General features: G+C 44.3%; 1 protein-coding gene across 2 annotated transcripts in view; it reads right to left on the minus strand.

The window, feature by feature from the left end:
• HDAC9 (histone deacetylase 9) overlaps positions 1-9,533 on the minus strand; it is an 825,995-nt gene extending 816,462 nt beyond the window's left edge. For both annotated transcript variants that reach the window (XM_053926230.2, XM_053926229.2), the window contains exon 1: positions 9,183-9,533. The gene's annotated coding sequence lies outside the window, so the exon portion shown is untranslated. The remainder of the gene's footprint in view (positions 1-9,182) is intronic.
• Positions 9,534-13,291: the final 3,758 nt, after the last annotated feature.

A 13,291-nucleotide genomic window follows, 5' to 3' on the forward strand; every position in this document is an offset into this window, starting at 1 on the left:
AAAACCGACATTTGGAGATAATTTACTGATAGAGTTTTGGTCATGTATGAAGTCTGATTAAACAGAATCAGCAGACAAAGACTTGAAGTTAATATTGCTTTCTTTTAATCTACTTTTTAAAAGGATACTTTCTGCATTTCTATTAATATAAAACATACAAACCAGATTAAATAAGAACAGGATCTGAAGCTACATCTTTATACAATTAAACCCTACACTAGTGATATAATTTCAACAGTAGAATATCATTCGCCACATAATTCAATCTTTTAATTTCATCAGTTCTGTTGTTCACATTTAATACTTATTCATTGGTTTGGGTTTTATAATTCGTGAAACATATAAGTAAAACCATCTGTATTTATTTTGTGTTCCTACACACGTAAGGAAAATGTGTAAGAACAACTTAGGTTCATACTGTATAGAGGAGAAGTCTTAGCTAAAATCAGACCACTCTTCTTATGGCATTTTACTTGGAGAGGGTGCTGCTCATTAGGAGGCTGAACCTTCTCTGCCCACCTTTCCATGTAGAATGGGAGGCCATGGCTCCCTACTAGGCCATAGAGGCATTAGACAGAAACCACAACTACGTATGGAAATCATTCCATACAGTAAATATACTACTCTATGTGAAAAGTATAAAGATGATGTTCTGGATAATAAAGTGCAAATTCCTTTAAAGGCTTTAATCATACAGCAGCCATCTTATTATGGGTTTGTACAATCAATTAATACTAAAAGTCAATTTGTAAGCCTGTGTGAATCACTGCCATAGTCCTAAATGATTGTGGGAATTCAGAGAAGAGTCAGACCGTGGTCAGGTGCAGACAGTGGAGGAAGCATCACAAAGGAGGAGGAACGTTAGTTGGGCCTGTAGCAAAAAGGAGAGCAGAGAAGGTGCAGCCTCCTATTGGGCACACTTTCCAAATAAAACACCAGAGGAGCAGAGTCTGATTTTGGCGAAGAGATGGCCACCAAAGCTGCTGGAGGTAGCAGGTTCATAAAATGCACTGAGAATGCTAGGCTGAAATGAGCCTGGGCTATTTAGTGCCCTCAATTACAAGATGCAGAAACTCAATTTGTGGGTAATTTATTGCTTACGTAACATAATCCCAGAATAATCAGTGGTAGAATGACCTCAAGAATGACTAGATATAGGAACGGAAAAGCTAAAATGCTGTTATTATTTGCTCCTTCCCTGCCAAACACACACACGCACCTGCACACCCACATACACATACATTCACACACGTTCATACACACATCTTGACGGGGGTTTTTGGTAGTGACTTACTTTGTCAGGCTGGTTGTTCCTATTATCTAAAATCTAAGCCATTTGGTAGCTACAAGCTTAGGGCTTAAACCCTTAAAGCCATAACGCAGGGAGCGTCAAGAATTTAAAAACGTGAAAGTCATACAGACAGACGAGATCTAGTCTATGAGAGAATCTGGGGGCCATGCGGAGGAGCTCGGACTTTTGGAGTCAAATCTGGCCTAGGCTAAATTAGAAAGTCTAAAACCAGTATGAAGAAATATGTTTGTTTCAAGAATTCCTGAGTTACACCTTGCTGTGGATTAGGTTACCATAGTCGACCTTAATCGGGCAGAGGGTGGTCCGCAAGTCCCCTCTGGGGGAACAGTCCCACTGGAGAAGGAAAGACACCTGAGCTCAGATGCAACCATCACAACAGTCTGTCAACCTGGCCACAGTGGAGTGGTCCATAGGTATACACCTGACCTAACACAATCCAATTAGAGTACTGCTTTGCGGTACTCGTTTTTAAATGTCTATGTTTTGGCTCAAATACTGAGGGAAATCTTAGTCTTCCTCAACTATGCACGGTACAGGGCACAACTCAGTAAAATTCACAGAATATAGAGGAGTCCACACGGAGCTTGTATGTTACAGAGGAGCAGCAGAAGGATCTGGGCCAACAATTCCGATCAATGGAACTAGATCCACTTAAAGACGGGATTTAATACATAAAACAGAAGAGGGAAAAAAGCAGAATATCTATGAATAGAATACAGAGGCACCACAGAGTAGAAACGGGGACCAAGTAATAGAAGAAAAAAGGAGGAATGTCTGAATAGACTTTTCAAGTAGATCAAAAAATGAAAAAGCTATAGAAAGAACCCAATGGCCAAAGAGGCAGTAAGAATTCATAATGTTTCCCGATTGAATTTAATAGTGGAAATCTACATATAGGAGAGAAAGGAGACAGTGCTTTTGATTGTAGCCAAGATGATAAGTATAGAAATACACAGCACTCCACATCCTTACTTTTAGATGGAAGAGACCTATAAATCTGTACCTCCTGCTGGGAAAATAAAAGAAGGCGCGATACAGCACACTTTCTCACTCGGTTCTGTAGCCCTCATCTTCCAGTATCCAGCTCTCCCATGATGAATGAAGGAACCCAAGAGCAATTATAGTGCTGACAGTCTCTTCAATAGGAAGGAAAAAAAAAGCTCTTCCCCTGGAAACTTCACTTACTGCTCATGAGTATGGGATGTGTACTACAAGACTAAATAAGGGCTCTGAAATCAGACCTAGATTTCCTATCCTAGCTGAATGGCCCTTAGCAAGCAATTTAACCTTTCAAAGTCTCCATTTACTTGGGCGTGGGGGAGAGGGAGAGGGGAGGCAGAACTAGGAAATCTGAACTCAGTTGCCAAAGATGAGATGCTGATTAGATAAAAATCATTCCTGCAAAGTGCTTGGAGCAATAGGCTGTGCTCAATAGGCTCCGATGTCCCCCCACCATACCCCACAGTCACGGGGCTGCAAACGTACAGCAGATCTGAGGTGGTCTCTGGCTCTGTTCCCTCTTGTAAAATGAGGGCAGGCCAGGCTGCTGGCTCCAAATCACAGTGCTAGTTCCCCGCAAGGATCGGTGGCACCAGTTCCTTAAAAACCTTTCGCATGTGGAATACATTAGGGAACTAATTAAGTCAAATCCTAGACTAACATATGTGCTAGTGATTCATCTTTTTAAATGCTTCCACACCTTTGTAACCACCACCATTCCTAAACGGGGCCTCACTACCACCACTCTCCGAAGTCCTAGAACAGGTTTCTTTCTAAGGAGTTGTGTGACCCCAGCTACCCTCCAATCCAATCCCACCTCTGAATGGTCATCATGCCAATCCTGGTCAAAAACATCAACCATTCGCTCACCAATCATTTGCTCACAGTTTTTTCTCCTTTCCTTCGGCAGTGGACATGTGTCTTTCTTTTTGGCCATGAACAACTGAGCCCCATTATTATACATGGAGAATCCTCTTCCTTATGATACAGAGCCTGCCTTCCAGTGTAGAAGCTGGCGTGACAACAGTGACAGCCACACTATCTCACAAAATTGGTTCTTCAGAGTGGTCGAGAGGGCACTGTTTCCCAGTGAGTGGCTTCTAAGCCACACCTGCTGAGTATTTAAGAGATTCTATGAGCTAGTCAATGTGGTGGACATATCCTAAGGTGGCCTCCAATGAGCCATGCCCTTGTATAGTCCCCTCCCTTAAATTTGGATGGAACATGTGACTTGTTTCTAACCAATAGAATGTGGCAGAGGTGATGGATGTTACTTCCTTAATTAGTTTATGTGATACGACAAAAGTGATGTCCTAACACTCCTATATGTGACAGAAGAAGGAGGTAGATGTGGACTAGTCCACTTTGAATGAAACAGTGATGACTGTCTTTTTAAACTGGAACAAGCGATTCTTCCTTGCTGGCTTTGAAAAGTAAGGTGAAATGTTGCAAGAATGCCTATGTGGGCAGTCACGTGACAAAAAATAGCAGGCATCTCTAAGAGCTGTGACAGCCAGGAAGAAAATAGAGACCTCAGTCCTCCAGCCACAAAGAGATGAACTCTCCCAACAATCTAAGGAAGCTTGGAAGCAGATCTATCCCCAGTTCAGTCTCTGAGAAGACTGCAGCCCTAACCAACACCAGGTGAGATCCCTGAGCAGAGGACCCACTCGAGCCATGTGTGGACTTCGGAGCAATGAAACTAAATCTGTAATAATGTATTACCAAACAATAGAAAACAAATAGCATCAATATCCTCAAATACATTTATTTAACACTTAATGTTAGTTTCGATGACTTGCGACCAAACTTCTTGAGTGATTTGGAGTGATCCAAAACTTATCCTTCCTTCGGTAGCCATTTCAAATACCCCTCATCACTATTTCATTTAAACCAGACTAGTCCACATCCATGTCCTTCTTCTGCGGACAAGGGAAGAAAGCACCATTTCCAGCAGCCTCACTTCTTCTCAACCTCACTCTCAGTATGCTATAGTCTCTCTGGTATAGAAAAACATATACACAATGGGAGTTTTTCTCTCTTTGGGGCTCTAAACTGATAGTAAATAGCAAACCACACTCCTATAAACCATACACTTAAGGAAAAGAGCAAAAATAAATAAATAATGGAGAGCTCCTAGTATCACCTGCTTATTCAAAAAGGCTAAAAGGACTTTCATCAAATACATGTGCTCTCTCATAAGATTCTGTATTTCTATGAAATGACAATGTTTTCTTCTGCACCCTGGATAGTATGGGTGATAGATCCCACTTTCAAACCTAACAATATGATATCGGAAGCCTGTCACCTTGGCTGTCACACATCACGTGGGCAGTTGTCCTGAAAGATTCTGGAGAGAACCGAAGGAGAAGGAATTTTGGAGAATGAAGAAAGTCATAAGGGGATCTTCTCTAGAGAACAAACTGCCCTCCTTTTCTTTCTTTTTTTTTTTAACTCTGATTTATCCAGATACCAGGTCTCCATGGACAGAAATGACTAGATAACTGCATAAACCCTCTGACCACTTTGATTTCGAGAAGTTCAGCTGGAGAAGCGGAGCTAGTAGGAGATGGTGGGCGACCCAGAACCACATGACCGTAATCAATATTGGCTTGCTCTAGCGTGGACGAGTGGACGGTCCATCACTGTCCTCTGTCAATACTCTCTCTTCTGAAAAATTGTGTTCTGAGTTCTCTCACCAGTGAGCCTGATGATCCTCAAGCCTGACAACTGCACTAATAAACTTCAATCAGTTTAGCACTGTCCAATGAAAGGGCAGCATGCAGTTGATAAGGTGGGGTCAGTGTGGGCAGGGAGCCGTGATGAATGGACGCCCCTCAGAGATGTGTGTGTTTGTTTTAGCACTAGCTATAGGAATCACAGCTCTTCCCCGTCGGCAGGCAACAGGGAGGGCTTAGTCCCTTATGACTATATTGCCTGATATGAAAGCTGCCCTGCACATCTACAGAGCTAAGCACTTTGAAAATCTAGGACTGTATACATTTATGAGAATGTCATAATATAGCCACCAGAGTATGGTGGTTGGTCGTGGTGAATAGGATACAGGAAATATAGATGTTCTCCTCAGCTTCACACTGAATCTCTAATGTGTGACCTTGGATGTGTCCGTGTACCTGCTGCCTCCTTCCGAAAGTAAGCACAGTATGTTTTCCTATCTGTCTCTCCAATGAAACGTAAGAGTTACAATAACAAGCTAGGAAACAATTGTAGGTATCAGGCGGATGTGTGCAATAAAAATTAAGTACAATGTCCTTATTGAAAGGGAAGGGCTTCAAACAATAAAAGCCCCTGCCAACTTAAACATTAACATAAGTTACATTTTAAAACAAACAAAAATCCACTGAAGCAAAAATTGAAAGCCACATTTGGATGTAATAACACAAAAATGTCCATAACTACAATAGTTCACTAATGAGAAGATACAGATGCTACAGACAGAAGGATTTGACGGTGTCCATACGTTTCTCAAATGACCCTCCTTGTTAGCTATTGCCCCGTATCTCTGTTTAAGAATCACCCACCTTCCCCACTGAATGGTATGAGTTGCAGCATGATGTGTTGTAATATTTAGACAAATTCAAAGTAGAGGTAATTCTAATAGAAATGACAGCAACACAACCATAAAACATCCTTAGATGCATATATTAATGCAAATCTGAATCATCTAAACTAGTTAATTACACAGGTTATATGGTCAATTGGCTTTATGATTTAAAACTCCTTAAACCCCTAATCATCAGAGAAATGCAAATTAATACCACAATGAGATGCCATCTCACACCTGTCAGAATGGCTATCAGCAATAAATCAACAAACAACAAGTGCTGGTGAGGATGTGGAGAAAGGGGAACCCTTTTGCATTGTTGGTGGGAATGCAGACTGGTACAGCTACTGTGGAAAGCAGTATAGAGATACCTCAAAAAATTAAAAATGGATCTGCCTTTTGACCCAGTGATCCCACGTCTGGGAATATATCTGAAGGAACTCAAAAGACTAATTTGAAAGAACATAAGCACCCCTATGTTCATGGCAGCATTATTTACAATCACCAAGATATGGAAGCAGCCCAAGTGTCCATGAGTAGATGAGTGGATAAAACAACTATGGGACATTTATACATACTACTCAGCCACAGATCTTACCCTCTGTGACAGTATGGATGGTCCTGGAGAACATTATGCTAAGTGAAATAAGCCAGTCAGAGAAAGGAAAATACCATATGATTTCATTCATATGTGGAAACTAATTAACAAACTGAATTAACAAGCAAATCACAGACAGACTCATAGATGGAGAGCAGATGACAGCTAGTCAGGGGCAGGGGGAGATTAGGGGGTAGACAGATCGAGCGAAAAGGAAAAGGACTCATGGACATGGACAACAGTATGGTGATTGCTGGGGGGGGGGTATAAGGAGAGTAAATGGTAATGCAAAAAGAATACAATAAAGATTAAAGAAAGAAAAGCTCCTTAAATCCAAATATATTCCAAATATACCTCAAATATATATGTAAAGTAACTATATACATATATATATATAGTGGTAATAACTTCATAAAGGGATACTGTCTACTATAACATTGGGCATAATAGACATAATGATGCTCACAAAACACTCGATCATAAACGTCTGTGATAGCGTATAAAGTTATCTTTTCAGTTTCAGAGGGGCATCATTATTCTTACAGATGATCATTTAATATGCCAAACACTCTCTAGCCAAACAACGTTTACTCTTACTTTATAATAAAGGCCCGCTCACTAGGCTCAAATGCAGAGGGAAAGAAACAGGAAGACTAAAGTTAAAAACAACAAAAACAACAACGACGACAACACCTTCCCTTCTAACCACGAACTGGTACTTCACTTACAACTCTTAACTTCCTTCTGCACAGCCCTCTGCACAGCTACCAGCGCCCATTCTGCAGCAAAGGCGATCCGTTCAGGAGGAGAGCTGGGAAAGTGTCTCTGCCTCCAGCTGGCAGCCTGATAGCAAAGGCCAGACTCAGGAGTTCCACCCTCCATGCACCTGTCTGTGCCTGAGACCTACAGGCAAACATTCGCTCTTTCCAACACAGAAAATGACATATTCCAAGAAATTGCTTCCCTCCCCAAGATGTGTCTCATTCAAACAAAAGAGATGAAAATAAATTACGAGAAAGTTTTACAACTAACTAAACTATTTGTCGTTTTGGAAATACAATACCCTTATTAAGCATTTTAAATGCAAATGCTTTCCAGAAGGCATGTCAGTGATTGGGTGTTTAGGTAATTAAGTTGGTCCAAACTGGAACAGTGGTTTAAAAGGAAAAGGAGGACTAATGATCTCTGGTAAAAGCAAATATATTAAATAAGAAATGTTCAGTCAAAATGATTTCCATAATGAACATCCACAGTCCCAAAGAGTAGTTCAAAAGATATCCTTTTCCAAGCATGATATTTTAATTGTCCTCATTTATTAACTGTAACTTATTCTGTGCTGTTATTAATTACAGGATTAAAAAGATTTCTAAAGCATCAGAAAACAACACTTAGACCTTTTCAAATGTCAAATGTTCTTTCCAAATAATTTAAATTACTTTTCTTTAATATAACTTCTCTATATACTTATTCTTTTTTTCCCTAGATTTCAATAATGCTTTCGAGATTGGAAAATATCGATTGTACTCCAAATACCTGTAATTCCGAAATCTTATCCTTTATGAGAACTCTCAGCACACCAGGAGTATTTTGTATAAGCATTGTTATACCCTTAGGGGAGAAAAAGAATGAACTCTTGTCTTTTTTTTTCCAATTGCAGTGAAACTTTTTAAGCCTTTCTTATGCCACTCCTACATTTTGTACACACGCATACACACCCAATATGCTCGTACAGTGGGGGATGCATGTAGATTTCTCACAGATTTCAAATGTTGTAGTTACCTAATCTAAAAGTTCCTTTTCAGCGATCACACACGCCTCCCTGGCAGGGAAAACAAACGCGACTGATAGTCCTGAAATTAGAGCAGAGCAGACTCACTAGAGATTTTCCAATTCCAGATCACATGAACCGCGTCCTCAGCTCCCCGCCGCAGGCCACCTCTCCCTGACAACCGCGCCTGGGCTCCGGAGAGCAGCTGGGTCCCATTCGATCGCACCGCGGACGCACAGGCCTCCACGGCACACCTCTGGCTGCGGACCAGTGGGCGAGGGAAGGCTTCAAAGCCAAGCGAACGCTGCCGGCGGGGCGCTCAGGGAACGCCCCCGTCCTCTCCTCCCTCAAGTCCCCACAGTGACAATCTCGGGTGGCGTTTAATTTGCCAGTTTGCATTAATAAGCTTACGATTCATCACTCTCCTTCCACTAGCCAGGGAACGGCTTGACCCCCCACCCCCATCCTCCAGGCTCCGGAACTTTTCTTAAAACCCAGAATTCTGATGTACAGACTTGGAGCTGAAGTCCCCCAGGATACATCAAAGGTACCCCCACTAAGTATTGCTCCTCAAGCAACACGTTGGCAGTACAACTTTCCATTCATTCCCGGACTCCAACATAAACTGGGGCTGGAGGTGGGGGCGCTGCCCGGGGAGGGGGGCGGGTCAGGCAACCGACCCCTCGCCTAGGTCGCCCGGCAAAGGTCAGGGTCTACACCAAAAGGTCACCTGGCAGCGGACTTCTGACAAAGCTTCTCCTAAACCCCCCAACCTCTGGGATGCAAGATGCAAAGCAAGGGGCGTCGAGGTCCGAACTGGGATGCTGTTAACCCGGGGAACCCGGGCAGGGAATTCAGCGGCGCACCCGGAGAACGCTTGGCCCCCAATTCCTGGCTTCCCCGGAGCGCGAGCCGCGGACCGGGCTGTGGTGCCACTCACCTCCGCCCGCTCCTGCCGAGGCTGTCGCGCCCTCCTTCGCCCCGCGCCGGCGACCCCCTAACTTCTCCCCCGTCTCCAAACAGCCATCTTTCGAGGAGATGAGAATGGCGAGGCAGCAGCCAAGGGGGGACTGAAAGTTGACTCGGGGACCGCCGCTGCTCCGCCAGCCGGGACTTCGCAGCCGCGACAGACTCCGGAGGAGGAGACGGCGGCGAGCGCGGCGGGAGCGGGGGGCCAGGTCGGTGAGCCCCGCTCGGTGTTCGGGACGCGCCGAGGTTGGAGCTCGGGAGGGCGGCAGCGAGCGGCTGCGAACTGTGAGCTGCGAGCTGAACCGGTGGCGGCGCACGGAGGATTTGCTAAAAATAGCAACTCTTGGGGAGGAGAGTGGGGGGCGGAGGTGGGAGGGAGACGGAGAGGCCGGGCCGGGAGCCCCGGCGCGGCGGAGGCTGGGCGGGGCTGGGGGGGAAGCGAGGCGAGACCCGCGGCGGGAACGCGGGCCTGGGCGCCGGGGACCCGCAGGCCCGGGCGGAGCGGACCGGGGTCGGAGGCACCTGGGCGCTCGGCCGAGGCGAGGGACGGAGGCACAGAGGGCAGGGGGACCTAGAGGGCTGCCTAGGGTGGAGCGTGGAGAGCTCGGGGCTGCACCCGCGACCCTCCGACAAGAAGGACGGGCCACCTAGGACTTGGGATTGAGGCGAAGCACGCCCACACCAGGCGCAAGGTGGCCAGGCGGCCGGCGCGCACGCTCCTCCTGCCGGACGCCGCGGCGGCGGCGGCCTCGACCGACCGTGCGGGAAGGAGCCCGGCTGTTGGGGCGCCCGGCTAGGCTCCGCGAGCCTGGAGGCTCAGGTGCGCGCCACGCAGCGCCCGCGGGGCACGGCTCCGCCACTTCGTCTGAGAGGCTATGGGAGCGTTAAGGGTCGGTACCTGGAGAGTCCTCAGACACCGCTGGCAGCTCAAAAATCATTCAAGGGAATTTTAAAAAGAAAATGCTACCTTTGGGGTTTTGTAAAGGACCGAATAGGAAACGCGAGGAAATATGGTGACTGCCACTGGAAACGTGCGTTAGGTTTGTGTCGATTTAAGGCCAAACGGAGAGCCCCATCCGCTGGGAAACCAACCCTTTTAGTTGGGGAGGCAGAGTTGGTGGATCTGCGAGTTGATGAGTTGGTCCCTTTCAGTGGTTACTATTTTTACTTTGTGACTTTAAAAGCAAGCAAACAAAAACCCAAGAACAATGCTGTAACTTAGTCTATACTGGAGTCACTAATACCTATAGAATTCTTTGTAAAGCGTAGAACACTGAAAGATCTAAAAAAAAGAAAAAAAATGTAGTCCTACACATACTTGTCCAATGCTAATATATGATCACCGAAGAGGCTAATGTTTACGGCGTGTATAATTTGACCCTCAAAAGACTTCAGGCTAGTGTCTCTACACGTACATTTACGTTTTCCTCTACTTCAGCTGAAACATAACAGGTTCGTAAATTACAGGTAGGGAAAGAACAAGAGAGACCTAACCCAGTGCCCTCGTTTTCAGAGGAAGGCACCGGGATGCACGGGAGTAAGGCGGTTTGCTGGAGGTCTCTCGGCTGGTGGCAGGGTTCAGATGAAAACAAGGGTAACTTGGAGAACAGCATGGACACCGTGGAGGTGTGACGTCTGCAATATAAAATATTTCCACAATCAGTGTAAAATGAAGACGTGTAATGGTCAGATACAACCCTCACTTGGCTCTAATCAGGAGTTCACACTACAGGGATGGTCAGCCAGCTTTAAGTAGAAAAGATCCCACTCGTAGGGCTGTCGGTGCTGGAGCTGCAGCTGGTTTAACTTGCTGCCTACACTCGGGATTCTGCTAATGAGCCTGATAAATCTCAGTAATGGGTTCTCAGTGGAAAAATCTGGTGCTGACTTAAATATTTTGAAGGGACTTCTCATTCGGATATAAACACAGTACAGTACATCTAGTGACCTTTCACCCTTTACCTTCCAAAAATGGAGTCCTTTCCAAAAAGGTCAAGTGTCCAGTCGTTTGAGTGTGTGTGTATGTGATTCTGGCTGCCTACTACTGACTCCAAGAAAGACAGTTTTCTCTATTGTTTCTCAAGAAAATCTTTCATGTGAAGTTGCGGCACAAAAAAGGGCAAATGGCTGGGATCTCACGAGATGTTTGTGTAATAAAGGTGTGTGTGGCAGAATTTGAACTGAAACTTGGGGTCACCAATTAGGGATAAACTACCCCCCCTCCAATTAGGTGATGGAGGGGGTAGTTTTTCTTCACTTATCTCTATTTACGTCTACCACATCTAGGTCGTTTTTACAAAAGGGAGTGTCTTCCTCAGCCTTCTCTGAGATGTGTGAGTGCTGCCACTGAGCAAGGCACTTGCTAGGTGCTACTGAAGATTCAAATATTTTAAGAAATGGTTTAGTAGAAAAGATTCTAGTTTCTCTTAAAAGTCCTGATGCAACTCCCACAGCTCCTTGTTCAAACCTATGTTATAAATTTATGACACCGTATGGTAATTTTTTTCTGATTTTATTTTCTCAACTGAGCTCTGGAAGAACAGAGATAACTCACGCTTTTTGTAGTTTTTTTTTTAGAACAGTTTTACATTTACATAAAAATTTAGAAGATACTACAGAGAATTCCCATTTTTCCTCCCCATGTACACACACAATTTCTGCTGTTAGTAACATTTTACATTAGTGTTGTGCACTTGTTACAATTAGGGAACTAATATTGACACATTATTGTTACCTGAAGTCCACAGTTTATTTTAGGTAAAACCAGATTTCCTGAGGTTTTATCTAATGTCCTTTTCCCATTTCAGGATCCCATCCAAGATACACTATATTTAGTGGTCATGTCTCCATAGGCTCCTCCTGTCTGTGGCAGTTTCTCCAACTTTCCTTGATTTTGAAGGCCGTGACAATTGGGAGGGATAATGATCACGGCTATTGTAGGAGGCCCCTCTATGGAATTTGTCCGATGTTTTTCTCATGATGAGACTGGAGTTATGGGTTTGGGGAAGAAGATCAAAGAAGTGTCATTTTTTTAGCACAACATATCAAAGGTACATACTGGTGACATGATTTACCACTGCTGATGCTGACGCGGCTGAAATAGTGTTTGCCATGTTTATCCACTGTAAACTTACTCTTTTCCCGCCCTTTCCAGGCTGTAGTCCTTGAAAGAAAGTCACTTTGCACAGCCGACTCTTAAGGAGTGGGAGTTAGTCCAGCTTCCTCTAGGGCAGAGTAATTTACATAATTTATCTGCAATTCTCATGCACTCATTCATACTTTTTTTCTATATGATGAGGGCATTTTTTCTATATGATGAGGGCATTTCACCGTAATGCCCTCATCATATTAGGTTCTTATGCATCACAAGATTAGATTTGAATGGAATTTTTCCCTCTAAGAAAACTGATAAAATTCTATATTTTATTTTTTTAAGATTTTATTTATTTATTTATTTGTAGACAGAGGGGAAGGGAGGGAGAAAGAGAGGGAACAATGTGTGGTTGCCTCCTTTGTGCCCCCTACTGGGGACCTGGCCCGCCACCCAGGCATGTGCCCTGACTGGGAATCCAACCAGTGACCCTTTGGTTCACAGGCCAGAACTCAATCCACTGAGCCACACCAGCCAGGGCAATATTCTATATTTTAGCAAGAAAAAACATGCCTCAGGCTAAATCTCCATTTTTTTCTTTATCTTTTAAAGGGTTTTATTTATTTCTTTTTAGAGAGATGGGAAGGGAGGGAGAAAGAGAGGGAGAGAAGCATTGACCAATTGCCTCTTTCATGCACCCCAACTGGGACTGGACCTGCAACCCAGGCATGTGCCCTGACTGGGAATCAAACCGGCGACCTTTCGCCTTGCAGGATGACACTCAGCCCACTGAGCCGCACTGGTCACAGCTCCATTTTTTTAAATGTTAGGCATAGCAGGGAAGATAAGGTAAATGAGGCATTTATGGTGGTGGTGATGGCAGGTGTCCGGTCATTTGCTTTATAAGAAGTGCTGTGTACGTTTCATTCTTGTTATTAATTTTAGGGTAATGCCATTTAAAAAGTAAAAATATAGCATTTAGAAGTAAT

Source organism: Desmodus rotundus, chromosome 6 (genome assembly GCF_022682495.2).
Source record: "Desmodus rotundus isolate HL8 chromosome 6, HLdesRot8A.1, whole genome shotgun sequence".
Classification (NCBI taxonomy): Eukaryota; Metazoa; Chordata; class Mammalia; order Chiroptera; family Phyllostomidae; genus Desmodus; species Desmodus rotundus.